Here is a 27,886-nt window from a genome sequence, read left to right as displayed (position 1 = left end):
CAGCCGCGGTGACTCAGGAGCGGCTCTGAGTCAGTCCCGGAGCTGCTCCGGGGGGGCGGAGGTCGGAATTTCCTGCTGGCCCTTGGCCTTGTAAATCACCGCGTCCTGTTGGAGGTCAGCGAGTGGGAGACACGGGGCTGCTGCCCGCTCCACCTGCTCGGGAGGAGAGGGACGGGAATGCTGTCCCCACAGCACCCCCGTGTCTTCTTGCTCCACGCAGAATTCAATAATTCATAATTCGGTGTGCCCTGACACCTTCAGATTCCCGACAGCCTCACTGGAACCTCACACTGACCATCCAGCAACCCACAGACCCAAATCTCGTACATGGAAGACACTGACACAGCCCCAGGGGATTTCTCTGCCTCCCTTCCCCGTAAATGAGAAGCCCTGGCATCAATTATACCTGTGCATCTGAAGGGAAAACCAAAATGTTGGTTGGAGGTCCTGTGATAAATCCAACCCTGTGAAATTCTTCCCAGCTGAACTCAACGTCTTGTAGCCAGAAAGATTTCACTGTCACAAAGAACGCAGACATAATTCAGTAATTCATAATTCAGTAATTCATAATTCAGTGTGCCCTGACACCTGCAGATTCCTGACAGCCTCACTGGAACCTCACACTGACCATCCAGCAACCCACAGACCCAGATCTTGTACATGGAAGACACTGATACAGCCCCAGGGGATTTCTCTGCCTTCTTCAAAACAGCCCCATAAATGAGAAGAGAAGCCCTAAAACCAGCACGGCATCAATTACACCTGTGGATTTGAAGGTGAAAATGAAAATGCTGGGTGGAGATCCTGGGATTAACCCAACCCTGTGAAAGTTTTCCCAATTGAACTCAATTTCAGTTGGGCTGGAAAGATTTCCCTGTCCCAAGGAAGTGATGGATGGGCTGTGCCACCATGACCCTGAGACAAGCCAGTGGGTATCTGTGAGACCATGGAGCAGGGATAATCAGGAAGGGAATGGAGCTTTTTAGCAATGTGAAGATCACCTTCCAGAGCTGACCCAAAATCAGCGTTTGAGGTAGGAAACGGAACGATGGAAAGGAAAAGAAGGATGCTAATGGTACCCAGCAGAATCCCTGGCCATCCCCCAGGGATGGTGACACAGGACCGAGTTTATCTTACACCAAAAGCATGCCCAGGAGGGGAAATGAGCTCAGCACACCTTGGCAGTTGTTCCTTCAGACTCCACTCAAAGCTGACAGACAGATTTACTCCCGGGCTCACCTGGTACCTGGCCATGTTGTACAGCTGTGATCACTCCACTCAGAGTTAAATATTACACAGTGACAAAGAATCTCACACAGCAACACACCAGCCCCTACCACAATGGGTTTAAAATCTCCTGCCAACAAGTGGGGAGGACTTTTAAACCTTTTCTAGTCCTGCACCTTTACACTGCTTTCATTTCATCCCTTCTAGCTGAATTTGCTTTAATTATTGCAAGGAAAGTTGTTCCAATGTCCAGCCAATGGAGATATAGAGATCCCCAGCCCAGGACTGCTAAAAGCATTAATGACACTGGTGCTGCCTGGGGAGTTTGTGGATGATCAGACCTGAATGGATTTTGGCACATCCTAAAAATATTATGTTTTTTTGAGAGAGATCAGTTGGTTCCTATCAGACTTTCACATCTTATCTGGGAGGTGATGGCTCTTGGAATGCTTTTTGCGGCATACCTTTATCTAAGGGCATCAAAGACTTGTACAAAAACATTTCCATGAGAAATACAAACAGGTAGAAGCACAGGGAGATTAAACCTGAGTAGGTTTTGACCAAAACCAAGACATTCATTTTTTATCAGCCAAAGGCAATTCCCCCCTGCAGGCACTCCTGAAGGCCAGTGGGTGGATTTCCATCACTCAACATTTCAAAACCAAGGCTGGGTATTTTTCATGCAGACAGGGAAGTCTTTTGGCCAGCAGTGCCCAGAAGGTCAGAGCAGCCTGTGCTGAGGATCCTGGCTGCCTCCAGCACCTCCCCAGCGTTCACCTCCAGCAGCACTTGTTGTTCACAGCCAGCCTGTTTCCCCACAGATGACCAGACCTGACCCTGCTTAGATTACAAAAGTTAAAGGGTCCAGAAGTGAGGAAAACAGGAAATCCAAACAGTGAAAATCTCAGCAATAACGTTTCCTAACAAAGACCTTCAGATCTCGCTCGGGGCCAGCAGCTGTCTTGGTGACGTCCAGAAAGGCCCACGTTCAGCGTGGTCTTTCTGCTATTTATTTTTACCCTGTTTATTTTTCTATACTGTGACATTTTCCTCCTTTTTTTTAAAGGCCTGGTCATAAATGAGGGCGCTAATCCAGACCTGAGAAAACACACGCAAACGCACGCACCCCATGTGCTTCCATGGCATGGAATTTTCCCTACAGAACATCAAGCCTGTGCACCACTTAAATCCCCTTTTGGGGCCACAAAATTGGGATTGAATCCTGCAGAGATCTGAAAGGAGATGATCCACAGCTTCATTTATTGTACCACAACCACTGGGGCTGCAAAGTAACTCCAAACATGATCCCGGTAAGGAATTATGAGCTTCATTTTGAAGAAAAATACCATGTTTGTTTGTTTTGGTGCTTCTGCATTTTAGACCTCACCCAAATCTCCTGACCAAATATTCTGTACAAGTCTGCCTGTGATACTGCTGTGGGCCAAAACTGTGGGTGGCATAAGCTGGCATCGCTCCTGTGCCACTGGGTCATCAGTGAAGACCTTGTCCTGGTTCTTCCCAGAGCCCGTTATGGGAATTAAAGGAGCTTGGAGAGGCATTTTTAAGGTCTGGTTGTTTTGCGTTCAAGTTGTAAATGTCATCCCGGGTGGTTCTGGGGGTGAAATTCGCCTTTTCCTCCCCGGCAGGGCAGGTTTTTGCCATTACACTGCCATCTAGTGCTGCGAGCTCGCAAGGGAAAAGAGCCCAGGCCTGGAGGGGCCACCACCAGCAAGAGCCAGGCTTGGAGAGAGGGGTCCAGGACTAAATTAAATCCCATTAAATAGATAGACTCACCAAGTGCCCAGCCAGTGGTGGCCCTCAACCACGGCACAATAACAAAACACTTCCAATAGAAGGAATTTCGTGGAAGCTCATCCATTATCCAGCTGTTCTCCATGGTGGGGACGTTCAGGATGTGCAAGTTTGAAACTGAAAGTCTCCAAATCCAGCTGCTCACCTGGTACCAGGTGGCATTGCTGCCACCAAGCAAGAGTTTTTTTTTCATGAGAAGAACCCTCCTGCCAGCCCCTGAATGCCTCCAGCCATGTTTTTTCCAGCTTTCCTGGACCTCTTCCTCAGCCCAACTCCCTCCTGCCTTCAGCTCAGTTGTATCACAACATCTGGGCCAAATTTATTCACTTTGTAATTGATTTCAGTGGTTTCCACCATGGGCTTTTTGGAGTCCCTCTCCACAGCCATCACTGTGATCAGCATCCAAAAAGGATTTTCTAAGCCAGCACGTCACAGCACTCACAGAAACCCTCCCCACACTCAAGGACTGGGCAGCAAAGCTCCAACTCAACATCTGAACACTCACAAAGTGACCTTTACGAGTTAAAAACCCCAGTCCTGAGGTTTTTACTCATGCAGAGGATATTTGTCCTCAGTGGAATGTGTGTCAGAGGGCGTGAAAGTGAGAGTGTCTTGAGGTTAGCGATTGTTCAGCCTCATAGTGGATGAATCATATGATAACACCCCAGCACATCCTGCAGGATTGTCAGGAGCCTCTATTTCTGGCACCGTGTCCCTGCTCTGCCTCATGAGCAAACGTTATTTGTGCTCTGCCACGGAAACCCCAAACCAAACACGCTGGAGGCTCCTCCTGCAGGCCCCAGCCAAAATCCCCGGTGCCTGCTGAGCCTGCAGGCACCCACCTGGGTGCTGGGTGCTGCTCACCGGGCTGAGATGGGTGCCTGGTGGGCACCTGAGTGGTTCCCCACGTGTGAGGAGCAATGTTTGTGCTTCCTTGGCCACAGCTGAGCTCAGTGGGAATGGTGAGGGCACACCTGGAGTGCTGTGCGCAGCTCTGGCCCCTCAGCTTGGGAAGGATGTTGAGATCCTTGAATGTGTCCAGAGGGGGCAACGAGGCTGGAGAGGGGCTGGAAACACAAACCCTGAGAGGAAGCCCTGAGGGAGCTGGGGGTGCTCATCTGGAGAAAAGGAGACTCAGGGGTGCCCTCCTCACTCTGCACAGCTCCTGAAAGGTGCCTGTGCTCAGCTGGGGCTGGGCTCTGTCTGCAGGCACTGACACAACCAGAGCACACAGTTTTAAGGGAAATCTAGACTGGATATTAAGAAAAATATTTTTACAGAAAGGGTGGTCAAGTTCTGGAATGGCTGCCCGGGGAGGTGGTGCAGTCACCATCCCTGGGTGTGTTTAACAAAGCCTGGATGTGGCACTGGGTGCCAGGGTTGAGTTGAGGTGTTGGGGCTGGGCTGGACTCGATGATCTTTAGGGTCTCTTCCAACCCAGTGATTCTGTGATTCTGTGATCAGGGATGAGGGACAAGGCTTGGGAGGCACTGGGTGCTGAGGGAACGAGCTTAGCAGTGCAGGTCACATTTATCTTTGCCTGTTTTCCTTCTGGATGACCACAGGAAAATCATTTCACCTTTTCTCACTCTTTTTTGCCTCTCCAGACCCACAATCCATGGCTCTGCTGCTCTTTGAGCTGCACCAGGAGCACACTCAGCTTCCTTTGCCAACCTAAACCCAAATTGAGGATCTTGGAGATCTTTTCCAGCCCAAACCACCCCACGATTCCACCTGTGGGAAATCAAACATGGCATGGCAAAACAAAGCAGATTTTGGGATTGCAGGAAAAACACCAAGGATCTGCAGCATGAAAATCCAGCTGGGATCCCAGTCTGGAAGTTCAAGCACAATTTCCAACCCTTAAACACCACAGGTGGGGCTCCAGGGGCACAGACACGAGATCTGGCTGCTCGGGGGTGCAGATCCAGCTGCTCCACACATCCTTTCCTTGGGAAAGGTTTGCTGTAGGAACTCTTGGAATAGCCACTCTTAGGGCAGAGGCCCTTCCCGAGGTGATGGCAGGATTTTGGCCTCTGGTTTGGGACTCTGCTTCCAAAACATCAACAAATGGAGCTCATATTTCAGCCATAATCCCACAAGATTCCAGGGAACCGTGGTGGAAATACCCTGGGAAAAATCAGGAGAATGGTGCAACAACATTTTTGTGGGGAATAACACCAGGAAAAACCTTTAAATCCTGTAAAACGCCATTCAAAAACTTCCAAACAAATGTTTTCTCTCTCATTAAATAGTACTTTTTGCATTTTGCTTCTACATAGTTTTGACTGTAGCTTTACTCTTATTTTTTCATATATTAAAGAAAAATCCAGTGTTGACACTGAACCCTTTTAATCTATCCCTGGTGAATCATATTGCCTTAAAAAATAGTCAATATTTTGATGAAATGGCAAATTCTGATCAAATGTCATTTTTTAGGAAGAAAACAGGAAAACTTTCCTTCAGAGAAAGTCTGGGCTTGTTTCTGAAAATAGCTAAATTTGAAATATTTTGCAAGAATTATCTTCTCTTTAACTCTTAAAACAAAAAGAAAATCTCAAATACCACTAAATGGTGGTGTTTTTACACCATTTCTATTTTTTCATCTCCTCTGAAAACACTTGCAGGGTTTCAAGTCCTACTTGCAGCAGGAATTTCCAGGATATTCCCATAATAAGGAGGAGTTTTTTAAAACAATCTAGGGAATTAGCCACACATCTTCCATTAAAACTAAAGCACCCCTGACTGCTTTGCAATCTCATGGCATTAATTTGAAGAAAGTCTATTTCAAATGAATGTAAAAGTGGGCCAATATTAAAATGTGGGAGCTGAATCCCTTCTCAGTGCAGTGAGATCAGATGGGAAATTTCACACGTGCAGCACCCAAAAGGTGCTGCTCTGGATTCTGAACAGAATTAAAACGATTAAATTTTAGTTGAAATCACTTCATTCCATGTCAAAACAAACACTGAAACCAAAACCAACTCAAAAAAACATCACTTTAAAGTCAAACAAGCCAGTGAGGACGTCAGCAAGGAAAAGCAGAGACGCTTTATGAAGTCATGTTTACTGTTTTGGCTTGGAATCTTTGGATCATTTGATCCCATTTTTCTGCTTTCAAATCCCAGACCTTACCCTGGCTCTGACACAACCCCAAAATCCAACACGACCCCAAAATCCGACACCACCCCGTGGCTTCCAACCCCCCCCTGCTGCAGGCCCAGCCAGGCTGAGCATTCCCTGCTCCGAAACGAGGGGAAAAAAATCCTGTCAAATTCAAAAAATATCTCCAGTGCTGCCTCCTCCTCATTTCCTGACTGCAGGCAGAGCGGAAATAGCTACATTTCCTGAGCAGGGCTGTTCTCCAGGGAATGGCAGCCTGTCTGTCTGTCTGTCTGTCTGCAGCAGCAGGGGCTGGGCTCAGGAGGATCCCTGGATTTCCAGGAGAGCTGGGATAACGACACTGAGGTGCAGGGGACACCCAGGCTGCTGAGGAGGGAGATGGGAGCATAAAAATGGGTTTAAAAGGGGAAAATAGGGAAAAAAGAGGGAGACAGGAGAGCTTTCAGCAGCCAGGTCTGTGTGCACTGAAAGCAGATGGAACTTCGCAGTCCCCCAGATTTTGTCTGGGTTCTGTGTATCCTTAGGCTGTATTCAGATAAAGGGAATCTGTTTGGTCCTGATCCCTTTGAAGGTGGCGTTTCTGTGTCCTTATTCCATATTCTGTATTTAGGGAATCTGTTTGGTCCCAATTCCTTTGAAAGGGATGTTTATATATCCTTATTCTACATCCCCATTCTCTATTTTATATCCTTACTCTATATTCTATATCTTTATTCCATATTTTGTATTTAGGGAATCTGTTTGGTCTCAATTTCTCTGAAAGAGGTGTTTATATATCCTTATTCTATATCCCTATTTTATATCCTTATTCTATATTCTGTATTTAGGGAACCTGTTACATCCCAATTCCTTTGAAAGGGATGTTTCTGGATCCTTATTCTACATCCCCATTCTGTATTTTATATCCTTACTCTATATTCTATATCCTTATTCCATATTTTGTATTTAGGGAATCTGTTTGGTCTCAATTTCTCTGAAAGAGGTGTTTATATATCCTTATTCTATATCCCTATTATATATCCTTATTCTATATTTTGCATTTAGGGAATCTCTTTGGTCCCAATTCCTTTGAAAGGGATGTTTATATATCCTTATTCTATATTCCCTGTATTTAGGGAATCCATTTGGTCCCAGCCCCTCTGAATGGGGTGTTCATATATCTTTATTCTATATCTTTAGTCGATATTCTTTACACAGAAAATCTTTCTGGTCCCAGTTCTGAAGGGGGTATTCTCTATCTTTATTCAATATTCTGGATATTCCATATCTGGATATAGGTATATTCTATATATTTATTCCACATCCTGGATATATATATTATGTATATCCAAATGGATATCCATTTGGGCCCTAAAAGTTGACTTTCCCTTTTCAACTCTTTGTTTTGGTGCTTTAAGTCCTAAATAAAGAGATTTAGGCAGCTCTGGGGAGAAATCAGCCAACCCTAAAGCAGAGGAAATGAGGGACACTGCCAGTCTCAATGACTGAAATTAGTCAAGAAAAATCTCATTCACAGAGGCAGTTTGAGGAAAACGAATAAAAATTACAGGTGTAAGGGCCTAACTGCTATTCTAATTAACAAATAATCTCCAAAAATGTGGCCTGAGGTCCCCCCATGGCTCTGCCTGCTGGGAAGCTGCCTTGGACTTGACCCTGCATCATCTCCCAAAGAGGATTCCAGTGATAAAACTGATGAAAGAAAAAGTTTACTTGCTGAAAACATCACCTCAACCTGACCAGGATCAAACCCAATCAATCTGCTGAGCTGCCCCATTTTTCACCCACAAAACATCTTTTCTTTGGTAATTATCAATCACCCTTCTGCAAAAAGGTTCCTCCAATTTTTTTGAACTACTCAATCCTTGGAGAGACAGATGAATTTTAATGATTTAGATTATTAACCTAAAGGTTGATCCAGACTGGGAGGAACAGAATAATTTGTTTAATCATTATTATTATTTATAATTATTTAACATAGGGGAGAAAAATATCACCTTAAATGTCATCATGATGCTTTTTTAATTGCCTCGGATGAAATTCAGAATAATCATTACCCTGTAAATGTATACAGATCTAATTTTAAATACCCTAACATACTGGATATTTCTCTGGAAAATGCAGAGGATGCATATTCATTACTGGATAGGGAATTGCAAAACCAGAAAAGAATTGATCAACCAGTTATTGAAAATTAATTCTTTTCCCAATTCACAGCTGGGCTGTTATTTGACATGAGGCAGAAGAAGAAGCTGAGCCAGGTAATTTTTCTTATTCCCTCATTCCAGAACTTTAGGATGTGCCCTTTAGGAGGAGGGATGATTTGTGGATGCCTAAAAACGTGCTTTTAATTTGTAATATTTGCATTGTGGAGTTACCTGCACTGAGAGTGGTCACCCTGAGGGATGCCCAGCACAAGGACAACTTCCATCGGTGAGGAATATTGGAGCCCAGCCCCACACGGGGTGTGTAAAACCACAGGAAATACACAAAACTCTGTCATTTCAAAGGAATTGTTGCTGCTTAACTTGGCTTGGTGTTTGTTGGGGTGGTTTTGGGGTTCATGCAGCTTCTTTTTGGAGATGAATAGTATAAAGAATATAAGTTTTGGGATGAAATAGGTTCCCCAGAGCAGCTGTGGCTGCCCCTGGATCCCTGGAAGCGTTCAAGGCCAGCACCTTGATTTTCCAGCACCCTTGGGCTTCCAACCCAGCATTCTCCCTGCTCACACTTGATTTTTCCAGCAGCCTTGGAGTTCCAACAGGTAACCCAGCACTGTCCCTGCTCACACTTGATTTTTTAACACCCTTGGACTTCCATCCCTGCATTTCTCCCTGCTCACAGTGGATTTTCCAACACCCTTCAACTTCCAATTCTGCATTTTCCCTGCTCACACTTGATTTTCCAAAGCCCTTGGACTTCCATCCCTGCATTTTTTCTGCTCACAATTTTCCAAAGCCCTTGGACTTCCAATTCTGCATTTCCCCTGCTCACACTTGATTTTGTGACACCCTTGGAATACCAGCAGGCAGCCCAGCATTGTCCCTGCTCACACTTGATTTTTGTAACCCCCTTGGACTTCCAGCCCTGCATTTCTCCCTGCTCACACTCGATCTTCCAAAGCCCTTGAACTTCCAACCCTGCTCACACTTGGTTTTGTAACACCCCTGGATTTCCAGCAGGTAATCCAGCATTTCCCCTGCTCACACTTGGTTTTCCAAAGCTCTTGGACTTCCATCCCTGCATTTCCCCTGCTCACACTCGATTTTCCAAAGCCCTTGGACTTCCAGTTCTGCATTTCCCCTGCTCACACTCGATTTTCCAAAGCTCTTGGACTTCCAGTTCTGCATTTCCCCTGCTCACACTCGATTTTCCAAAGCCCTTGGACTTCCAGTTCTGCATTTCCCCTGCTCACACTCCATTTTCCAGCACCCTTGGAGTTCCAGCAGGTAGCCCAGCATTGTCCCTGCTCGCAGAGGATTTTCCAAAGCCCTTTGTCCCCCCGAGCTGGGTGAGGACCAGCCCTGCCCGTTTCCCAGCCCGTCCCTGTGCTGGGGACAGGCCCCTGGAGCCTGGGCTGGGGAAACATTTGCATTTTCATTGGCACAGGTACAGCATTCAGAATTCTTTCAGGCCAGGCCAATTAAAACAAGCTGAAAACTGCTGAGTGAAGCAGTTTCAGGCAGGATCTGCTTACATTCCCCCTCGGAGAAAAGCGGGGGGCCCACTTGCTGTAACTCTCTCCCTCTCTGCACAGCGTGGGTTTTGCGCTCTTTTTATTTTTTTTTCCCTTTTTCTTTTCCCCTTTTCTTTTTAAGGTGGAATAACTTGTGCCCTTTACACAGGGGCTCTAAGAGATGGGTGGCAGGACTTGAGAATGTGGCTTCGTTTTCAAACCAGGCTGTAAAACCAAATTGAGGCATGGGAATTTTTTTTTTTTTTTTAAATAAAAGGGGAAAAAAATAAAGAAAAAACCACCAACCCCCAAACTGGTAACTCTGCACAGATTAACACACTTTACCTCCTTCACAAACCTTGCATGGTATTTTCTTAAAAAGGAATAAAGCCACATAATTAGCAATCAGTTGAAGCCTAAGGCTTTTCTGCCACCACAGAGACTATTCAATGCCTACTGGCTCTCCCAACACACTCCCATTACTCTTGGGTTTCATTTTGGACAGCCTCTTTCAAACCTCAGCTGGGCTGTAAATGCAAACTGACAGGTTAAAAGATACCATTTTTATACCCCTGAGCAAATAAAAGAAAATAAAATTAAAAAGCCCATCCTATCAGGGCTGCTTTATTTTATAGTGATAATCCTCGAGAACTGCAAAAGGGTGGGAGGAATGATGGAGGGTCACAGGGATGGAGGGATATCTGCTCCAGAGGGTCAGGATTGTGCATCTACACCTTATCCTGGGAAAAAAAACCAGGATTTTTATACCCCTGAGCAAATAAAAGAAATAAAATTAAAAAGCCCATCCTACCAGGGCTGCTTTGGTTTAGAGTGATAATCCTCGAGAGCTGCAAGAAGGTTGGAGGAATGGAGAAGGGTCCCAGGGATGGAGGGATATCTGCTCCAGAGGGTCAGGATTCTGCATCCACCCTTTATCCTGGGAAAAAATCCTTTTTTTGGCAGTGCCAGAGCCCACAGTGGCCAATCCTCCAAGCCCTGCATGCCAGGACTACCACAGAGACAACACCTGCAAATGCCCCTGCACCAGTCTAGGGGGGACGGGCTAATCCAGCAGAACAAACCAGGCCACGGGGATTTGCATTTGTTTTCATGCTCTGAATGAGCCTGTGTCACTCCTGGGCTGGGCTGAATGGAGGGGAAATGTGTACTGCATGTCAAATTTGGGTCCATTTGGGGTCGAGCTGGGTTTCCAGCAGTGACAGAAGGCAGAGGGGTCTGAACCCAATTTATTTTTGCCTTGATGAAGCAGCACTGGGCTCACACAAATACCAACAGTTCCCATCAATGCCTGAGCACCCAAAGCAACCAGAAACTAAATCACAACCAGAAACTAAATCATAAACCTGCCACGTCATCCCTCACCTAACTGTCACCAAGATGTTAGTGAGAGGCACAGGAGGAACAAAACAGGTGACAGCTGGAGCAACCAGAGGACTGAAAACACCAGATTCCTCAGATCATCCCTGAGAGGAGACAATTCTCTTCTCTTTGCTTTCAGAGCCCTGCTCTAGGAACAAGCTGGCCCAAGGGACTGGGAAAGTAGGACACGAGGACTATTCTGGATCAAAAATCCTTTTCTTTTTCAAAGGCTGCCGGGTGCCCTCCTCAGCGACCTCGAGCAGCTCAGCTGTCACCTGCCACACAGGTGCCTGCAAAGGCATTTATTGATTTCAGCAGGGCACACAAAGAACAGACACCATCAATCCCTGAACGTGCCACGAGCATCCTGTGATCCCAGCTCTGCCTGCACAGAGCGTGGGGTTATTGATCTCTGAAAAGGGGAGCATGTCCCCTAATTTAATAACAGAGGGCAGTGTGTGACATTCACGTGGGGACTTTGATGCAGGAGTGTGAAGCACTTGAAAGGACACAGCTGATCTGCTGCACAGCCCCACCTCTCCTCTCAAACAGCACCTCCCATCCCTCTCATCCGGGAGCAAGAATGTCTTTTATCTGTTGGGAATGTCTCCTGCTTTCTTCCCCTCGCTGAGGAACCTCATTTAGTCTCCACCTGGATTCACCTGTCCACAGCAAAAAGCAAACAACAAACAAACAAACTGAAACATTCTCCAGGCAGACATCTCCTCTCCAGGTGTAGGCAAGGACTGGACTAAGCAGGTCAATGGAAATCCAGGTAAAAAGGGAAAGAATACAAAGAAAATCTTTGCAACTGAGCTACCTTGAGGTGGATCAAGGTTCCACCACCTGGGACACTTCCTAGTGACATTTGCTAAGGTCATCCCCCAAGCTGGGATTCCCTCAGCCATACCCTACTAGGCAGCTTTTCCTCCTGGTCTTCAAGAGGAAGAAAAAAAGAGGCAAAAAATCAAAGAGTGGATCAGGAAACGCTCACTTGGCCACGTCCTGAGCAATTCCCAAGACATGCCAATTCCCTGAGCGCGCCCAGCTTTCCTGCTGTCCCCTCAAAGACAGGATTTTCCACTCCCACCTTTCCCCCTCCTACTTATCTCCCTCCCTGCTGGCCCCCGAGCCTGCTGAGTCCAGCAGTGCAGATTAGATGTGAGCAATGCACAGAGCCCCACTCCCCCAGACAGCCTGGAGAGATAAAAGCAGCCAAACACTGTCCAGAGACAGCCAGGGCAGCTCCCTGTGGGTGAAGCCTGGAGCTGGGGACGCTCCAGCAGCTGCCCTGCGAGTCCTAGAGACAAAACCACTTCTTTCTGCACCCTGTGCTTAAACAGAAATCTAATTTTGCAAAATATCCAATTGATGCTCACAGAAGGCTTCCAAGAGCTGCTGCTGGGGGTGCAGCCAGTGCCAGCCTGCAGGATCACAGCTCTGCTGTCCCTTCACACACCCCCGTGAGCCCCCAGGGTGGCACTGATCAGGGGAAACAGCTCCAGTGCCCGTCCCATCTGTGCCCCCAGGAGCACAGGCCAGCAGAGCTGTCCCCTGTCCCCCAGCCCCTCTCTGGTGACACAGCAACACAAACATCACGAGGGACATGCCGCGCAGCGTGCAGGGGGTTCTCCAGAGCTGGAGCTGTCACATTTATCTCAGACTCCTCCAGAGCCGCTTGGAGCCGTCGGGCAGAGCACACAAAAGGACCATTCAGGGCAGCCCAGCACCAGAAACAAAGCAGATGCTTTGGGGAAGTTTGCAAAGGCCCCGGCACAGAAGGTTGGCAAAGCTCCTCTCCCAGATCAGGGCCCATCTCCTTGGCAGCATCAGGAGCCCTGGAGCAGCCCCGTGGCACTGTTTGGAGGAAGGGCAGCCTGGGGGACAGAGCCTGGCAGGGAGCAGGGATGCAGAACTAAACCAGAGCTCAGAGGCAAGCAGAGCTTTTAAACTCTTCCACCAAGTTTGGCTGCTGAGGTCTGTTGGGCTTTTTTTTTTTTTTTTTTTTTCCCCTCACTGTTTTGGCAAATTAAGGAGTGGAATGGGAAAGCAAAAGCTCCCATCTGACCTGCTGGGAGCTTTACTCTCTGTGCAACACCCGAGGGGTCAAGGTGCAGGGAATGTGTATTAGAGGTGAGGTTTCGAGGCTGTAGGGTGGCACTGAGTGATTTTGAAGCTCTCCTAAAAGAGGATGCAATAAATCAAGTCTGAAACCACGGACTGGTCCAAGCAAGGTCAGTTTTCTATCTGGGAACGAAGATTCAATTGCTTTAAGTGAGAGAAAAAAAAAAAAAAACCAACCCCAAAACCAGTTTGAAATGAACTTCCTACTTATTTAAAGACCAATCCAAACTGCTTTTTTTTGCTCCTAGCTGGTATTTCAGGAATGAGCCCGACCAAAGGCACCTGGTCTGGTTTTACAGACTGAACCACTTTTGGAAAGGAGTCAGAAGGGATTTGGACAAAAACAACGGAGGCCCAGACACGGAGGCTGCCCTGGGAGAGCGTACCAGCTGTCTGCTCAGCCTCAAACCTCTCATCGTGTGCTCGCAGGGAGGGCAGGGGGACCTCTTAGGGGTGGCTCAGCTCCGAGCTCGGGGCCAGCGGGCGCCGGTGCGGCTCCGTCGGGAGAACCCTGGCTCCAGGGAACCTGCAAACCCTGAGCAGGCAGGACACGGGGACTGTAAACAGCAGAGATGGATGTTGGAACTCGGGGGAGCAGCAGGGGGAAGCCTGGCAGGGCCTGGATGGCCGAAGCACCTGCTGGCCCTGAACGGGGAGGTTTGCAGGGTAAAGCAGCCCTGCCCTCACCACCAGGCTGGCACAGCCCCTTGCCAGCCCTGCCATGCCATGTGCAGCATGGGGAGCACAGCACTGCCTCACAGCAAAACAAATCCTGGAAAGAAACGTGTGGAAAATACTGCAGGGCCCTCCTTGAACTCCCAAAATCCTCCCGCCTGCTCAATCCAGCAGGGTTTGGGAGCTGGCAGACTGCACTGCCTGCTCTCTGTGCATCAGTCCTCAGAGCCTGCCTTCTCAGGGCTGCCCTTCATTGAATCCCAGGATGGTTTTGGTTGGAAGGAACCTTAAAGCCCATCCAGTGCCCCCTGGGACACCTTCCACTGTCCCAGGGTGCCCCAAGGCTCATCCAGCCTGGCCTTGGGCACTGCCAGGATCCAGGGCAGCCACAGCTTCCCTGGGCACCCTGTGCCAGGGCCTGCCCACCCTCTGATCACCTCCCTATCACCTCATCTAAATCTCATCTAAATCCAACTAAACATTTAGCTCTGAGATCCACATTTATCTCCCATCCACTCTGGGAGCTTTGTGCTTTCACTTGCAGTGAATTCACCCAGGCTCAGGCACGGGGGGCTCTGATCTCCACACAGGGCCTCTCGTTGCTGCCACGAAGCAGGAAAATGCCAAACATGGCTCATACCAATCCCACCTCTCACTAATCTGTTTTGTCAGCTCATCAGAATCTTGAAAGCAACCTTTAAGTGCTGGGAGGCATCCTGGTTTCTAATTAGGCTCAGTCAGATTTTGTGGTTTAGGCAAGCCAACCTGGCTCGCTGCTGCAGCTCCAAACATGTGCACTTGAAATCAGTTTTTCCACTCAGAAAAAGATAAGGTCGCCAGTTTCCTCCCCTCAGATAAGCTGAAGGAGAAAGGAGCATGAAGTCATGTCCCTGCCACCCCAAACCCGTGTGGTTCTGTGTCCCATCTCCACAGCCCAGCTGGGCTTTGCTGGCATCCAAAGCCGGAAATTGAAACACAGGATACTCCAAGGGTGGAGGATAAAAGAATCCAGGGATTTCTGAGCCATCAGAAAAGGTTTGATAAGCTACTGTTCACTGGCACTATTATTTGTGCTTTCAGAAGTATCATGGTGTTCCCAGCATGCTGCAAACAACAAGCCAGAGCTCACAGACTTTTCCAACCAACTACAAAATGCAAAAAAAAAAAAAAAGGCAGAAAATTCAAAACTGACTCACTCTGCCTGATTATAAAGCACTTCCTGAAACTTTTCACCAGCCATTTGCTTCCTATAAGAAAAAAAAATATTGATATCTAATCCAATTTATTGAATCATTTCAGCCTTGCAACTCTGTAATTCCTGACACCAGGGAATTTCCACTGTGCCATTTTGATCACCCCTAAATCATCAGCAGAGCCTCAGGGATCAGGGATGCTCCTCAGAGCTCTGGCAGGGAGAGAGCACTGACCTGGTGCAGAGGTGGCACACACCACTCCTGTTCCCTTGGAATTCAGCTTGAGCCTTGGTAATCCTCCCTGGCAATCCCTCCTTGGCCATGGCATTCCCTTCCCAGCCAGCTGCCAAAAGGAGATCTGAAACGAAAATAATTAACATCAATCACTCATGGTTTTGTTGTTGGGGTTTCTCTTCCCCCCTGCTAAGCATCCAAACCCTACCTTAGATAAACAAACAGCACAAAGCCCCACCCAAACCCAGGCTCTGAACAAATCTGGGTGAGACACTCGAGGCTGGGCTGTGTCAGATGGAGCCCTGTGGGTTCATCCACCTCAGCTGTGTTCATTATTCTGATATTCAGCTCCCACGGACATGCCCCGAGGCCTGGACACGTCTCACTTACCTTCAGGGGCTGCCTGAGGAAGCTGGAGGTGAGGGGCCACAGTGGCACAGGGGCTCCTCTGGAGGCTCCATCTCTCAGCATGAGCCACAGCGCCTCAGGGCAAGGCAAAGCAATGCTGGGAGCCAGCCAGGCCTCACATCCAGCTTTTCCTGGCTCCCACCCCAGAGCTCAGCACCTGGCTGTCTCCATCTCCCTGGGAGCCCCCCAGGAACCTGAGTAGAAAATGGGGGGACACTCTCCTATGCCCCCAGGGTACCAAGGCAGCTAAACTAGTCACCTTTGCAGCAGAAGGGACACCAGCAGAGGATGAAAGGGCTGACCCTCAGCAGGGGTTAATCCAAGGTTTTATTCCCAGCTCCTGGGAGCTCCCCACCTCAGGGGCCCTCCTGCTGCCCGGGAGAGGAGCCAAAATTACTTTGGAGGGAGGTGCGAACCAAAAAGTAGATACATTTGCTGACCAATAAAGGAACTTCGGGGGTGAACACTTAGGGAATGGACATTTGGGACAGCGTATGGGGCAGCACTTGGGGGGCTGACCCCTGGCCTCTGACTAATCACGCGATGATCTGGATGGAAAGTTCTAGATAGAAGGGATGGGATGCTGAGTGATTGACTGAGAGCCAGGGCGGGGATTTGGGGATGATCTCAACAAAGGAGGGGGAATACACAGGTAGAGGGAGGGGATAAAATCAGGGGTAAAGCATTTGGGAAAAATAGAGGATACAAAAAGTTCCAGATAGAAGGGATGGGATGCCGAGTGATTGACAGAGAGCCTGGGCAGGAATTTCAACAAAGAAGGGGATAAAATCAGGGGTAAATCATCTGGGAAAAATACCGAGATGTAAAACCAAAACTATTACAACGTATAAAAACACACTACAGCCCCTGGGGAGGGTCCAGCCCTGCCCAGCTGGGAGGGCACAGGGGCTGCCACCCTCACACAGCCCATCGTCCCTTCCCCAGCCTCCAGGAGACACGAGGGAACTGCTGTCCACGTGAGGCTTAAGGGCAATTCAGCACTAAAATCCAACAGGGTGAGAGCTGCAGAGCTCTGCCTTGCCTTTGCAGCTCTAATTTTGCTGAAAAGGGATTAATTAATGACCGGTGGACAAGCCCACAGCGATTCCCTGGCAGCTCTGCTGTCACTATGGAGATCCTGGGCTGGTCCCACACGTTATCCTGGCAGGAGGATGCCCACACCCAGCCAGGATCCCACATCCCCTGAGCTGCTGGGAGCTCTGGCGGAGCTGCTCCAGGGTTACCCCGGTGCCACGGGGAGCAGAGAGCTCCATCCTGGCGTGCAGATGGTTCCCCCTCTCCTTTGGAGAGGCTGAATGACTTTTCAAACCTTTGATTCCTGATGTATTCACTTCAGGAGACACAAAAGTACAAAATCTCAGCATGGAGTGACTCCCTCGCTTGCTTTATTATTTTGGTGGGTTTTTTCCTTCCCACACCCCCCCACCCCTTGTCTTTTCTTTTCTTCTCTCCCTGGACAGTTTTATAATTTTGGCCTGTGGCCAGAAAGTCTGTCCTGATTAGCCTGGGCTGGCTGTGAAACACCTGCAGCCCATTAGAGCAGGAGGAGGGGGAAAAAAAATCCCTTGTCATAGGTGCAGTAATGACCACTTCTTCCTTTGTTTTAACACGAAAAGGACAGTCAGGAGGAGAAGCAAAAAAACCCATGGCTTTACCCCCTCACCTGCCACTGACTGCTCTCAGCTGCAGCCACTGGGTCACTTTTGTCTGGTAAGTGACTCCAGTAATTTGTTGTCACTTCACCCCGGTGAGATTTACAGGTTATTAAACATGATGTGCACTTGCTGCATTTGAACAGTGCCTCCCTGCACCTTATTTTATGTCTTTGTGAGGAGCTAAGCAGGCACAAGCAGGAAGAAAATTCCCTGTGGGCAGGTTACAGCTGCATTGGCTCCTTGAAATCCCTCCAGTGTCCCTGCTGGTCCTGGCTGCCACCACTGCCAGGGCCAGCAGAGCTCCAGGGTGGCAAAGGGCTCAGGAGGGGACAGGCACGAGTCCCACGGCTCCAAAGGGTGACCAGGGCACACCAGAGATGCAGAAGTGACACTCAAGGTAGCACTGAAGCTCTTGGCTCTGGCACAGCACAACATTTTTTATAATAAACACAGAAATTGCCATGGTCTGGGTGCAGGGTGACACTGGGGGCACTCAGAGGCAACAGCTCTGAGCTCAGCTCGTTGTACCCCTGCAGGACTCTCCACCTGGAGAGAGCCCCACTTCTGATCCCAAAACCCCTTCCCTAGATGTGTTTGTACACCAGGATCCCTCCAAAGAGGAGCTTGGTGCCTGCTGAGATGTGGCAGCAAGAGATCAAAACGTCCCTCAGAGCCCTCCTGCTCGGCAGGGCCACGACCAAAACACACAAACAAGGAAGGAAAGGCCACAGTGAGACCTCAAAACACACCTGGACTGAAGGGAACACCAGAGTGAGACCTCAAAATAGACATGGGCTGAAGGGAAGGCCACAATTACACCTCAAAATACACCTAGGCTGAAGGGAAGGTCACAGTGAGACCTCAAAACACACCTGAGATGAAGGGAAGGCCACAGTGAGACCTCCTGGGGTGGGGACACCTCTCTGAACATCCGTGTGTGTCACAGGGACAGGAGCTGAGGGGACAGCTAGAGGTGCAAGTCACACCTTGAACGACGACAACAAAGTGGGAGCTTGAAGGCAGCTCCAGGAGTTCTGCTGCTGGGAGCATCTCCAAGGGCTGCACGGCATTTCAGTCCCATCCAGCCAAAATGTCAGAAAAACCCAGAGTTCCTCCCCAAACTTGCTGTGTTTTCATCAAAGCTCTTGATGTAGCTGCAAGGCACTGGAGACATTTACACCCCAGCAGCTGAATGTTTTAGTTCTGCATCCAGTGGAGTTCAGCCATCAATAGAAAAGAAAAGGGAAAAGAAAAAATTTGTTACCACAAGGGACTCTGTCAAATATTCCTGCTGCTGTCCTGGAGCATGGAAAAGCAAGTCTGCTGCTGCACACAGGTCTGACTATTTGCATTTTTAATAATTCAAGAGTTTAATTAGTATCATGCCCTTAATCAGAGGCTGAAAATACAGCTGAAGTCATCAGAGCTTAATTAGTTTAAAAAAAAAAGATTCTGCAGTGAAAATGTCTCGACTAACACGGAGCTCTGTCCTCAGCTTTGGGCTTCAAATGAGCTTTTACCTGTTGCTCCTGATTTTCAGTTCCAGCCCACCTCAGAATAACTTAAAATCCTCAACAAAATCAGTTCACTTCCCTGTTAATCCCTATGAACTCTTCCACAGCTTTCTTGAACTAGACTCAGGAGAAAAAAAAAAGCCAAAAAAACAAAAAAACAACCAAAAAACCAGTCTGAAGATAATAAATTAAATTAAACCAGGTGGATCCCATAAGCTGCATGTGAAATTCCCCCGTGCAGGAAATAAAACTGGTTTTAGAACATCCATAAGTGTCCCTGGATCTTCAGTCAAGTCAGCAGGAACACATTCCTGAGGGAATCACTGGATGGGCAGAAAAATCCCCTTTTAGCAGCGGGACTGGGAGCTCAGACTGGTCCCAGTTGGGCACTGGGTGGTGAAGCCTGGGAGGTTTGGTCCTGCCTCCCTTCTCAGGGGAGTTATCCCAGTTTGGGATGAGCAAATCCAAACGCAGGCAGGAGCCATCCCCTGCCTCCTGCAGGTTGGTGGTGTTGTACAGGACATCCTGGATGGGCCTTCCCAACAATATTCCATTTAATGCTGGAATTAAATCCAGCAACCCAACAATAAAATCAACTCAACGATATTCCATTTAATGCTGGAATTAAATCCAGCAACCCAACAATAAAATCAACCCAACGATATTCCATTTAATGCTGGAATTCATCACTGCCCAAGGCCGTGGAGACTGAACACACACCCAGGTTCCAAAATGGATTAGTGAAATTCATGGAAATGAGGCCAATCCCAGGCAATTAAATATGCTAATCCGGATGCAACTTCCAGTTCAGGAAGTCAGGCAGCCTCATGCCCTTCCACCTCAGATTTACTTGGAAAAAGGAAGCCAGAAAAAGTTCTCACCATGCCAAAACTGTCCCCTGGCTCCGAGCATTAGTGAGAATCACAGTAAATCCTTTTTTTTTGGCAGGAGGAGGGGGATACATTTTCCCTCAGTAATGATTTCTCTCTTCAGCTCCTGAACCTCTGGGTAACCTCCCAGTTCGCTGTCCCCTCAGGAATATCCCAGATAAATCAGTGAAACCTACTGGAAGGTGATAGCAATCACAGCACAAACTTCCATTTAGCATGGAATTAGGAATCCAGTCACTTATGTACCTAGGAAAGGTCTGCCTGGCTCAGACTGAAAAAGGAAAATGTTTTTTGGGAGCACTGGGCCAGAGGAAGATGCTGGAAATTCAAGATGGAAAAATGGAAGTTGGTTTGTCTGCAAGGAAAGGTTCCCGTAGCCCCAGCACAGTTTGATTTATTCCTGACTCTCCTGGGGAAGCTTTTGTATATATAAATAAATATAAAATGGGTTTATACATATAAATAACTGTAAAATAAATACATTTTATTCTGTGTCCTCATTCGCTTTGAACCCTGCTCAGCTCCTGACCCAAGGAGCAGCTTCTGGCCTGGATTTTCTGCTCCCTGCTCCCCTTACCTGCCACAGGAATTTCTCCCCTCTGCCTGCTCCCGAAGGTGTCTGGGGGCTTTGCTGCAGAGCAGAGGACAAGATGACAAATGAGCCAGCACACAGCACAGGAATGTAAGTGAGTCTCAGCTATTTTTAATTAAGAAGCGATGACAGCTGACTAAATTCCCTGTCACTGCAGTGAACGGCTCCCTGACCCAGACGCCGTGGGCCACCCTCCAGAGGTCCTGCTGGTGCTGCTGTTATTGTCCCTGCTGTCTGCACAGGTGCAGGGCTCACCAAACCATGGCTCACCAGCATGGAAACCCTCACCAAACCATGGCTCACCAGCATGGAAACCCTCACCAAACCATGGCTCACCAGCATGGAAACCCTCACCGAACCCATGGATGACAACAACATCAAATCCTCACCAAACCCATGGATGCCACCAGCATCAAATCCTCACCAAACCCATGGATGCCACCTGCATGCAAACCCTCACCAAACCCACAGCTCACCATTATGGAAACCCTCACCAAACCCACGGCTGCCACCAGAATAAAAATCCTGCCAAAACCATGGCTGCCTCCAAAGGTGGGGATGCTGAGCAACAGGAGGAGGCAGCAGGTGAGGGGAGGACAGCCAAGGTCGCCGTGCTGGCAGTACCAGTGCTCATCTCCAAGAAATGTTCTGAAGGTTTGGACAAATTCAGCTGTTATTTTCATGTTTTGGTTGGTTAAAGCAGTGGTAGGTTGAGCAGGGGAGAGGCACAGAGGCACAAAGAGCAATTCCTGCTGTAAGGCAGAGAAGGGGCGAGGGGCAAGGCTTTTGTCAGCCCACAGGTCACAGGGAGGGTTTAACTGAGAAAGACCAAAGTGACCTGGAGTTTAAAGGGTAGGGATTCACCTGACTTCATGCAAGGACTCTTTGGCAGACATGGGGACACAGTCCAGGTGTCCAGCTCGCACTGGCACAAGAGACTGGCACAAAAGTGGCACCAGACAGCCCTGGGAAGGTGTCAAGAAGAAGACACCAACCACAAAGAGAGAACACGAAACTCCCTTTTGTTCTCAGGGCTCGCACAGCACCGAATCCAGCAGCTGATCCTTTTCCTTGAGCTCACTTGCTGGTTTTAGCAGAGAGATAAAGAAAAGATCCCCTTCTATCCTTTCCAGAGGCCACAGGGAAGAGGGATGAGCCGGCAAAGTCACCCAGATCACGTACGAACTTGGCATGAGCGAGACAAATACATAAAGGGCCATCATCAGGAACTTTCCAGCCTGGTTGCAGGCTGGGAGGGGGCAGAGCTGCTCTCTGCTGTTGCTAAGAGAGCCCCCCCAGCCCTGCTCTCTGCGAGCCCAATCCACGGCGTTCTCCTCCCATTGGCTCCGCAGCCGCATCGAACGATCGTGACAGGTTTTCCTCCTCCTCCTCCTCCTCCTCCTCCTCCTCCTCCTCCTCCTCACCCTGCTGCCTTCTGCCTATGGCCTATTACCAGGGGAGAGCCAGCCAGCCACGGAATCAATACTTTGTGCAGGGCTGCATTTGCATTCCAGCCCTGCCTGCCCGTGTCTCTGCATTCCCAGCAGCGGGAATGAGCCATGCCTGCCGAGGCGAGCACGGGTGGCAGGTTGGTACCTGCAGTGCCACAGCCAGCAGGACTCAAGGGCCATCAGCATCCTGCCTGGGCACTGCTCAGCCTCTTCCCAGTGGCCTGGCTGAACTGGTGTCCCCAGCTGGGTGCTCTCTGGACACCAGGGGAAGTGTCACAGCACCGTAAGTGAAGCCCTCTGCAGTGGGATTTTAGGGAGTTTCTTGGTCTGAAGGGACCTGGAAACCTTCTGGAGCAGGCAGAGAGTGTGGGAACACACCCCAAAGCCACAAAAAGCTTCCCTGACTGGACCAGGATGGCTGGGACTGTCTGTGCTGCTTGGGCACGGCCAGGCTGCAGAAATTTGGGAACAGGGACATGCTGGTGGTGGGCAGTGAAACACAGCAGCACGGGGACAGCTCATCAATCCACCCCAGAGCAGGGCAGCATTTGGGAGCAGGCACAGGGAAGGGACAGAGGAATCAGGACAGCTTTCCAGCACCCAGCAAAACAGGCTGGGACTGACACTGGCCATCAAGGAAACAGCAAACACCCAAATATTGCCCCTGGCTTTGGAACAAATTGGGAGAAAGAACTTACTCAGCGGTGACAGAGACCTGGGGACCAGGAGAGGGGTGAGTAACTCAGAAAGCAAAGCCAAGCAGCTGGTGAGCTGTCCCCAGGCACACTGGGACACCAGTGAGCGCCAGCCCTGCGGCTGTTTGCCTTCCCCACTCAGGTGAGTCAGCATCCGGACTAAGGAAGAAAAACTGGAGTTTCCTTTTCTGTCCAGGACAGCAAGAGGTCAATGAACCCAGCAGAGCTTGGATGGACACTGTCCCCTGAATACCAGATTTTCCCATCTTGGACATTCCCCTTGCTCTCTGTCCTTTATATTACACAGTTAGGCAGAGTTCTAACCCAGACTGTTGTAAAATGACACAAATTGTTGATCAAGACAGGAAAATTTCCTCAGAAAATTTCCACTGCTAAACCTATTTATTTGTTTCAGGGGTGGGGGTGGTTGGACACAAAACACCAGGTCAGTTAAAAAAAAATAAAGTCTGACCTGAATAAAGCATTTTTATGAAATCCCCTGGGATGGTTTCTTTAATATAAGATGGAACTTGGAGTTGAAAGGGGGAGAGAGAAGAAAAGAGCGTGCATAAAAATCAGGTTCAAATCCCTGCTTGGTCTCACTCAGCAAAGAACTCTGAATTAGGTCTACATTTACTTAAACAGCTTCAAATATTTTGGGATCTCTCTGCAGTTCCTATGATCTAAGTTTCATCCTGAGGCAGAACAGCAAGAATGTTCTGAGCTCCCAAAACCGGCCACGACTTTGGACAAACGAACTAAGCCCAGCTTCAAAACAAATCCACTTTTTTTTGGAGCTTCTGCAATGTGGAGATGTCTGCCCTGTGATTCCTCCCAGTCGTGTGCTCACACTGGTGCAGAGCTCCATGGAAGAGAATTAATGGGCTGGAAGGAAAGCTGCACTTGTTTTTCTGTCTCTGCACCATGTGAGGCTTTCCCTGTTGCCTTGAAGAGAAGCATGGAATTAAGCAAAACCCAGGATGATAAAATGAACTCAAGTAAGAACTTAACAGTGAGTTAAACCTGTTGTAGCTACTCAAGACAGAGCCTCTAATTGCAGCTTTTCTGATCAATAAAAGCCTCGGAGTAATTTTAGGATGAATAAGATTTCATCCCTGACAGCCTGGCTCCAAATTTTTCTCCTTCCTGTTACTTCCTACAGGAGCTTTTACCTGGACATGTTAGATTTGCTGTAGTTGGAAAAAAATAATCAGATTCTTACCAGGAATATGGAAATATCCAGCAGAAATCAGAGCTGGGATGGAGCACCTGGAGAAACAGCAAGGAGATGAGTATGAATATGAATATGAGGAATAATATGATGGATATTGACAAAATCCATCCAATATGATGGATACCTGACAGGACACCCCAACCCAGCAGAGGGAAAATCGTGTCCATGGCTCTGTTTCCCTTTTCAGGGTGGATCTGCCTCTAGCCCAGGATTCCAGGATTCCACTCCCCACCTGCCTGGCACAGCCGATGGAGAACAGGAGCCAAGAAACCTGAGAGCCATTCCTGAGCCAAGGGCTGTTCCAGATCCCTTCTGCTTTCAGATTCCCAGTTCAAGAGATAAAATCCCCAAAGTGTTCCTTCTCACATCTCCCTCGTCTCAACAGCCATTGAAATATCAGCTGTCTTGTCTTTTTTGTTGTTCTAAGAAATGGTTTTCCATGTGTATTTTGGTATTTATGACAGGACAAATCAAGCCAGGGTGCAGCCCTGCTTGCTTTGTTGTATAACTGCCCCTGAAGGGATCTGATCCTGCCTGTCTGCTCCTGGTTTGCTCCCCAGCCCCATTCCATGGACACAATTCCTCAAGAAGCTGGGATGGTTAATAAAGCCAAACCACAGGAATAGTTCTCATAACTGTTCCTTTCCTCTGATGCCAAAAGCTCTCAAAAACTTCAATTCCATCTTGGAATGGTTCAGGGCAAGGTAACTCAGTGTTAAAATCCCATTTTGCTGTTAAACAGAGGTGCAGCACAATGCTAAGGATTGTCCCAGGCAATAAAAACAGCAGAAAAAATACAACCAAAGCCCTGATTCCAGATCCAGAGCCACTTCCTCCTTCCCAGTGGACAACGTTGTTCCCTAAGATGACTAAAATATTGGGATATTCTGTGAAATCGAGTGGGACGCCTAAATTTTGAGGTGAAACAACCAGCCCAGCATGGGAAACTGTAAAAGGGGATATAATATCCCAGCTCCCTGAGCTCTGGTCCCATAAACAGCTTCACAACTTGTTTCCCACACAGGCACCTGTATTTGGGGGCAGGGAAGGAGTGACTCGTGTTTGTACATGGTTCTGTTTTCCCCTTCCCTGGCTGCACTCCTGTACACCCATCCACGGCCAGAATGTGAAATCCATGTGCATAAATATCCATGTGCATATCAAAGGTATTGAAATGAGAAGGGACTTTGATGTTGGACTCGAGAAAATGCTCCTGACACCACGCAGAGCTGTGGGAATGAGCTGCCTGCTCAGAAATCCAAGGATTTGGAGGACAGACCTTCCCCTCAAGGTGCTTCTTCCCACCCATCACCAGTTCAGGAAAATGAATTTCCCATGGTTAAGCCCTGACCCCTTTTCCTGGGTTTGTGCCACCCCATGAAACTGTCCCAATACCACCACGACACCCCAGAATAATTAGAATTTTGGTAATTAGAGATGTATCTGAATTAGCCAGGCTGGATGCCTTCAGTACCCAACCAATTCTCTCACAAATGACCCTTAAGGCAAAATAAATCAAAAAAAGAAGTGAGTAAGAATAAGAAAAAACAACTCCCTGCACTCATTTGTTTAGGATGACAGATCAACAAACACAGGCATCTTTTTATTTTCCTTTTTTTTTTTTTTTCTTCACAAGCAGCTTTTTATATCTCCTGACCCAAAATAAGCCCAGCCCCAGCTGCAGTGCCATGTCAAACAGTAATTACTCTATAAAAGGCTGACCAAGTGGGGATATTGGTGGGCCAGAGGCACGGAATTATTTTAGGACTTGCACAAACTTTCTCTGGGAGTGGTGAGAGGAGCTGTGGGCACCTAAGTAAATGAGCAAACACCAGAGGGGGTTTTTTCCTGCTTGGTCCAAGCCTCACCACCTGGTGTGAAATGGCTTTCCCAAATTTCAGCTCAAGGGAAAAGGGAAACAAAAAAATAGAAGTGAGTTCTGTTTGCTCCTCCAAAAAGAGAGGCTTTGCTCTGTGACAGGTTTGGAGGTTTTTCCCCCCAGGAATTCCTGCTGAACCACACCACAACGTGTGGCAGCATGGCAGCAAGACCCTTGGAACTCCCATTCTGCTGGGAGGAAACAAAAAATAATTTACAAAAATAATAATAAATCAAGACTCATAGAATTCCCAGAATAGTTGGAGGAGACCTCAAAGCCCATCCAGTTCCATGGACAGGGACACCTTCCATTACTCTGGGCTGTTCAGAGCTCCAGCCAGCTCAAGATGCACTTGCTCCTGATTTTTTGGCCATATTTTGGCAATATTTAGGCTCCCTGGATCCCTCCTGCTGAGCCTAAAGGAGCAGGAGCCCCTAAATCCCAACTCCCTCATCCCCTCAGACCTTCAGGAGCCTGAATCCTGTCCATGCCTTGTGGGAGGCTGGGGAATCTCTGTGGGGAATTCCACAGAGGGTCAGTGTCTGAGAGGGGCAGAAAAACCTGCAGGAGTTACTGGCACTTCTCCAGCTTCCAAAATATCCCTCCTCCTTCTGCCACGGGCAAACAGGGCCAAAAAGGAAAGTGGTTTAGTGAGTAAGAACACAGCAAATTCAAAATAGAAGCAGAGGGGATTAAAGCAAATACCCAGAGTGTCCCAACCTGTGTTTGCTGCCCAAATCCTGTGGCAATTCCTGCTGTTTTCAGGGGGTTCTTCCTGTGTTGTAACTTTGGGGTTCAACCTGACTGCAGCTCCCAGGAGGGAAATGCTTCTCAAAGCCATCCTCCAGTCTCAGAGCCCAAGGCACCAAAATGCACATGGATTTTTGCTGGAAGGGCTGGGAGAAAGTGACAGCGTCTGCCTGATGTGAAATTCCCGTCCTTAATTAGGGATTTCAAAAATAAATCCAGTTTTCCCAGCAGGATGGTGGGTGTCCAAAAAAATAAAGGGAGGTTTAAATGATCTCAGTGAGAGTCAAGTCTGTTTTCCACTTAATATGTGTTTTTGCACCCAGGAACTTCATAGAATCATGGAATTATTTGAGCTGGAAGGGTCCTTAAAGATTACCCTTTTCACACCCCTTAATTTCAAGTTAAAAATTTGAGGCAGCAATGGGTTCGTGTGATGTATCACACTACAAATACACAAATCAATCTGAGTTTAAAAGTTCCTGAGCTCTTAATTCTCAGTTCAGTTCCCAGCTGGCACAAGGAACAAAGGCTGATCCCTCCAGGTGATGGATGGAACATCTCACCTGTGAACAGCTCCTCCTCAGGCTGTTGGCCAGTGGGAAGGAGACGGATTTGGGATGGCAGATTTTCTGTGTGCTTCACAAAAAAGACTTCACCAGCACTGGCAGACCCTGCAAAAGAAGGGAATCCATGGTGAAATTAGAAATTAACTCCAGATTTTCCTCAGCTGCTGAGTGCTGGAGAGCCCAGCTCTGGTCACGTGCTGGGAGTGGCCTCAATGTGAATATTTTCCTTAGTTTCTTCCTCTTTGGATATCCCTGATTCTGAAATCTTCTTCTGAATATAACGGAGGTAAGCACAGCACAGAAATTGCAGGATAATTAAAGAAAACCATGGAGAACAAATCCACATACTCTGTGTTCCACAGAGTGGCTTTGAAAGGCTGGGGCTATTCCTTCTCCCTCAATCTGCCACCAGCACTCGGCTACATGCGAGAAAAGGGATTAAAATTAAATTAAATTACATTAAATACTGTGTCTAGTTCATTATGAACACCTCCTAAACAGTGCTGAACCTCTCATTTTGTGCTATAACCCAAATTTTAGGGACTATAAGAACTGGCAGCAGGCTCAGACCTGGCCTAAGTTCTGAATTAAACCTAAGCCATAAAAAACCAGCAATCAAACCCCCAAGTTCTGTAAAAGTTACCCCGGCCCCAAACGCTCCTTGCAGACTTTAAAGCTGAGAGCTGTGACAGATGGCTGCTCCTGCAGCACAAGTGATGCAGCACCTCTGTACAAATATTGTACTGTGCAAATATTCATCAGTTCATGCCTGCCACAACGGTGTCAGGTA

General features: G+C 48.1%; 1 long non-coding RNA gene across 10 annotated transcripts in view; it reads right to left on the bottom strand.

Moving 5' to 3' along the window:
- Nucleotides 1-27,886, bottom strand: part of LOC135285505 (uncharacterized) — a 134,753-nt gene that overhangs the window by 45,898 nt on the left and 60,969 nt on the right. For all 10 annotated transcript variants that reach the window (XR_010350318.1, XR_010350323.1, XR_010350320.1 and 7 more), the window contains 3 exons: nucleotides 27,094-27,201; nucleotides 23,890-23,936; nucleotides 15,442-15,565 (listed from right to left, as the gene is read on the bottom strand). This is a non-coding gene — a long non-coding RNA (uncharacterized LOC135285505). The remainder of the gene's footprint in view (nucleotides 1-15,441; nucleotides 15,566-23,889; nucleotides 23,937-27,093; nucleotides 27,202-27,886) is intronic.

The sequence above is a fragment of the Passer domesticus genome, chromosome 23, assembly GCF_036417665.1.
Source record: "Passer domesticus isolate bPasDom1 chromosome 23, bPasDom1.hap1, whole genome shotgun sequence".
NCBI lineage: Eukaryota > Metazoa > Chordata > Aves > Passeriformes > Passeridae > Passer > Passer domesticus.
Note: the sequence above shows the minus strand (reverse complement) of the source record. Positions and strands in the feature narration are given on the sequence as shown.